Source organism: Gekko japonicus, unplaced genomic scaffold (genome assembly GCF_001447785.1).
Source record: "Gekko japonicus isolate JY-2015 unplaced genomic scaffold, Gekko_japonicus_V1.1 scaffold1553, whole genome shotgun sequence".
Lineage (NCBI taxonomy): Eukaryota > Metazoa > Chordata > Lepidosauria > Squamata > Gekkonidae > Gekko > Gekko japonicus.
In genome coordinates this window covers 255,150-260,510 of record NW_015160257.1, presented here as the reverse complement: position 1 = coordinate 260,510, position 5,361 = coordinate 255,150, and the positions used below count along the sequence as shown (strand labels likewise).

Here is a 5,361-nt window from a genome sequence, read left to right as displayed (position 1 = left end):
ATTTTTGTCTACGCTCAGGAAGGAGGGCTCCAGAGCAGTGTTCCCTCTTAACTGAATTAGTGTGAGCTAGCTCACAGTTATTTAGCCTCCGGCTCACACATTTTTGTCTACGCTCAGGAAGGAGGGCTCCAGAGCAGTGTTCCCTCTTAACTGAATTAGTGTGAGCTAGCTCACAGTTATTTAGCCTCCGGCTCACACATTTTTGTCTACGCTCAGGAAGGAGGGCTCCAGAGCAGTGTTCCCTCTTAACTGAATTAGTGTGAGCTAGCTCACAGTTATTTAGCCTCCGGCTCACACATTTTTGTCTACGCTCAGGAAGGAGGGCTCCAGAGCAGTGTTCCCTCTTAACTGAATTAGTGTGAGCTAGCTCACAGTTATTTAGCCTCCGGCTCACACATTTTTGTCTACGCTCAGGAAGGAGGGCTCCAGAGCAGTGTTCCCTCTTAACTGAATTAGTGTGAGCTAGCTCACAGTTATTTAGCCTCCGGCTCACACATTTTTGTCTACGCTCAGGAAGGAGGGCTCCAGAGCAGTGTTCCCTCTTAACTGAATTAGTGTGAGCTAGCTCACAGTTATTTAGCCTCCGGCTCACACATTTTTGTCTACGCTCAGGAAGGAGGGCTCCAGAGCAGTGTTCCCTCTTAACTGAATTAGTGTGAGCTAGCTCACAGTTATTTAGCCTCCGGCTCACACATTTTTGTCTACGCTCAGGAAGGAGGGCTCCAGAGCAGTGTTCCCTCTTAACTGAATTAGTGTGAGCTAGCTCACAGTTATTTAGCCTCCGGCTCACACATTTTTGTCTTGGCTCAGGAAGGACGGGGCTCCAGACTAGTCCTGCCCTGATTTGCAAGTGCTCTTCAGCGCCAGAAGGTTCTTCTGCAACCAGCAGGTCAGGCGCCAAGTTTGTTTTCAAGTAATACTCTTTGGGGTGGGGGTCTTCACGGGCAAGTTCTCCACCTAGTGGCCAGTGATTTCGCTTACCTGGATTTGCCAGCCGGTCACCGTGTTGGTCCAAAGCAGCAGAACAAAGTTTCAGCGCAGCCAGGGGCGGATCAACCATGAAGCAAATGAAGCACGTGCTTAGGGCGCCAGGGCCAAAGGGGGCACCGCAAAATTGGGGAAAAGTTGAAAAGCTTAGTTTGTACAGTCTATTGTGCTATCCTATGAATAAGTTTCTGTATTGCTGCAACCTGCATTGTCTATCTGGTCAGACAGGTCAACCACTAAAATGGAGTGGGGGTCAGTGTGGAAAGGAGGGAAGCCGCAAGATTGGGTCAGTGCTTCGGGCACCCCTGAGCCTTCATCTGCCCCTGAGCCCAGCGGCACCTTTAAGACCAACAAAGGTTAATTCGGGGTATATGCTTTGGTGTGCAGGCACACTTCTCCAAGTACCAGAAGACGTGTGCTTGCACACGACAGCTTATACCTTGAATAAAACTCGGTTGGTCTTAAAGCCGCCACGGAACTCAAACAAAATTAGGGGGTGGCTGGCACACACCCACCCACACACCCATCTTCATTGCCCAGGCCTAGGGAATGGGACTTGAACTCGAGCTGTCTCGGAGGTCGAGGGGCTGCGGGGTCTTCTTTGGGGAAAACTGGGTGGCCCCGTCGCGTGTTCTCAGCCAGGTGCGCTGCGGACAAGGTGGCTTCGACCTCCAGAGGCCCTGGGGTGAGAGGAGATGAACCTGAGAAGGAATAAGGTGCCCAGGGCCACCCCAGCGGCATTATTGGACCCGGAATTGCTGGCCAGCGACAAATAAGAACTGTCCTCCTGGGTCCGGGTGGGGGGCTGGAGCGCATGGCATGGGGCCCCTTCCAGGCCCGCCCCCAGCGAGAGATCCCCGGGGGCCTTTTTGCAAAACAACCCAAGAGGGAGCAGGAGTGTAGGACAGGGGAAGAGAATGGGATTTCTGACAATATATATATAAAGGGTCATTTCATTTCATAGAAAAAGAGGTGCAGGAGCTCATTAGCATAACTCATTCGCATAACTTATTTGCATATGCCACACCCCCTGGCATCACCGGAAGTGTGTCAGAAGGCAACACCCACCGCTCAGGCTCCACTGGACTGTTTTGGATTGCTAGCTATGGGGGGGGGGGAACGTGCAGATCTGTCCTCGCAGAGGAGGGAGAGCTTGTACCTGAAGGTGGGCCAGGGGGCTCTGCAACTTACATGGCTGCTTCTGTGGCCCAACTGCTGGGAGCAGGGGCCGGGGCTTGTTGCATGTGCCCACCCCCTGGGCTCCTTACTGCCGGAGCTCCGCTCCTGTGTGCTCCCGCAGAAAATGACCCCTGGCGGCTGAGAGAGCTCTCTTGAGAACTGCCCTTGAGAGAACAGCTCTGAGAGAACTGTGGCTTGCCCATGGTCATCCAGCAGCTGCCAGTGCAGGAATGGGGAATCAAACCCAGTTCTCCCAGATTAGCGTCGGTGCACTTAACCACCACACCAAAAGCAGGAATCCTCCGCATTGCCCTCCCCGAAAAAGTGGATGGGGCGGGTCTCAGGTCTCATCTGCCCTGAAAAGCCGCGCAGCAGGCAGCCATTCAACCGGTCCGGGCTTTCCTGCTGGATGTATTAAAGGCAAAGGGGGGCAGGAGCAAGTGCGAATCGGCTCCCCGCAGGGCACTCTCAGATGGGCAGGAACAATTAAATTAAACCCAGGGGCAGATTAACCATGATGAAGACTAAGCACGTGCTTAGGGCACCAGGGCCAAAGGGCCCACCACAAAGTTGGGGAAAGAGGGGGGGGGGGGGAAAGAATGAAGATTTGTAAAAAAAAAAAATTAAAAAGTGATAAAATTGATAAAACAAGTGCAAATTGATCATGGTGCACCCTGGGGTTATCTTTTATTTTTTGTTGGTGGGGTGCAGTGCCATAGGCTTAGTTTGTACAGTATATTGCAGGTATGTCCAACAGGTAGATCGAGATCTACCAGTAGATCGCGGAGGGGTCAGAGGTAGATCACCAGCCCCACAGTTAAAATCTCTCCTTATATATAATTGAATAGTGGGTGCCAAAGTTCTAAAATGCACTCCTTTAGTGTATGGACGCTTGAACTGTCAATCAGAAGACGCTGGCTGGGTTGACTGGCTGCTTTGTGCAGTCCTGCCCAGTGTTTCAAGGTCTTTTGCATATGGAAGCTGATTGGACTTCACTGCATTCCACACCTCAAACTCACCCCCCTCCCCGCAAGGCAGTTGGAATGTCAGTTGCATATGGAACCTTCAAGGTCTTTTGCATATGGAAGCTGATTGGACTTCACTGCATTCCACACCTCAAACTCACCATAGGGTTGGCAACTCCAGGTTGGAAACTTCCAGGATATTTTGGGGATGAAGCCTGCTGAGGGTGGGGTCTGAGGAGGAGGAGGAGGAAGAGGGGGACCTCAGACAGATACAATGCCATACTCCCCACCCTCCAAACAAGCTGTTGCCAGTCTCCAGGTGACAGCTGGAGAGCTCTTAAAGCTCTGGTGCTACTTCAAAGTGCTGCAATTTATTGACAGAGTAGTGTTTTGGCAAATCTTTAGGAATTGTTTGGTGCATTTACGATGGGGCACCCACCCAGAGCCTCTGGCATTTTCTCACTCTGCTGACATCAAAACCAATTTAAGGCAAAATAAGAGGCTACTGAGAGGGGAGGAAATAAAGTTGCCAGCTTTAGGTATGGAAATTCCTGGAGATTTGAGGAGTGGAGGCCGGAGAGGGGGACCTCAGACAGGTTACAGTGCCATAGACTCCACCCTCCAACCCAGCTATTTGCTCCTGGGGAACTATTGTTGCCAATCTTGGCCCAGCACCCATCACACCATTCTCTTCAACCCCCTGCTGTGCAGCAGACTTTCCCCTAGGGTTGCCAATCTCCAGGTGGGACCTGGAGATCTCCCACTGCTACAATTGATCTCCAGATGACAGAGATCAGTTCCCCTGAAGAAAATGTGGAAAGGAGGGCGGAGGCACCAAGACTGGTCAGTGCTTAGGACACCAACTCCAGGCTGGCAAATTCCTGGGGATTTGAGGGGTGGAGCCTGGAGAGGGTGGGGTTTGCGGAGGGGTGGGACATCAGACAGGTAGAATGCCATAGACTCCACCCTCCAAACCAGCCATTTCGTCCTGGGTAACAATTGTTGCCAATTTCCAGGTGAGGGCTACAGATCACTCAAAATTACAACTGCTCTTCAGGGAGCAGAGATCAGTTCCTCTGGAGAAAACAGTGGACTCTGTCATTATACCCTGCTGAGGTCACCACAGCAAAATGACACTGTTTGCCCAAAGCCAGAGCACTCCCCCAGAGCCTCTTTCTAGATCTCGTTGTATTTATTTCCACAACAGGCTTTACTGCTAGTAAAGTTATAACTCAATAAAAAATAAAAAATGTTTGCAGTTCTTTCTGGATCTTCCTCTCGCTGTTTTGTTTTTGCTTATTTTGCTTACCAGTCAATGACAGAAGGTGCATAATAAATGGGGGGGAGGGGGCGGTGGAACCCAACTTTAGTGGGTTAAAATCTAATTTGAAACTAATTTGAAACTTTATTTTCATGGTGGTAGATCACCAGCATTTTTGGCCGGAAAAAATAGATCACTACCTGTTCGAAGTTGGACATGCCTGGTATATTGTGTTATCCTATGAATCAATTTTATCCTATGTTATCCTATGAATCAATTTTTGTATTGCTGCAACCTGCATTGTCTATCTGGTCAGAAAGGTCAACCACTAAAATGGACTGGGTCAGTGTTGTTGTACTCACCGCCTATGAAACCCTTTGTACTCTGCCACAGACTAACAGTCAGTTTAACTTAGTAGGTGCACTTAACACTTCCATGGTGCATATGTTAAGTGCCTTTGATGATTCTAATCACAGTAACAGTGTGTGCGCCTTGGTGTTTAGTCATGCCGGCCACATGACCACGGACACGTCTTCGGACAGCGCTGGCTCTTCGGCTTCGAAACGGAGATGAGCACCGCAACCCTAGAGTCGGATTCGACTGGCTTTCGAGCAAGGGAACCTTTACCTTTTACAGTGTGGAAAGTAGGGCGGGGGCACCAAGACTGGTCAGTGTTTAGGGCACCCGGGAGCCTTCATCCGCCCCTAATTAACCCCCCGCCGGGCTCGCCGTCTCCCGTTAACCGCCCGGGACTACAATTCCCAGGGGGCAGCGGGAGCGGGAGAGAAAGGAAAGAAGGGGGGGAAACGGCGGAGGGAAACCCGAGGCCTTCTGGGGGATGCAGTGCTCTCGACTGGTCGCAACGTCTGCAAGGGCGGAGGACTACGTTGCCCAGAATCCGCCCGGCGAAGGACGCAGGTCGGCGCTGGACGAGGCGGCTGCCGCGAAGGTCAGGCCGGGGGGGGGCCC

At 51.4% G+C, this 5,361-nt stretch overlaps 1 protein-coding gene across 1 annotated transcript in view; it reads left to right on the top strand.

Moving 5' to 3' along the window:
• Nucleotides 1-5,237: 5,237 nt before the first annotated feature.
• BOLA1 (bolA family member 1) overlaps nucleotides 5,238-5,361 on the top strand; it is a 4,003-nt gene continuing 3,879 nt past the window's right edge. Inside the window, exon 1 of the mRNA XM_015414546.1 lies at nucleotides 5,238-5,341. The gene's annotated coding sequence lies outside the window, so the exon portion shown is untranslated. The remainder of the gene's footprint in view (nucleotides 5,342-5,361) is intronic.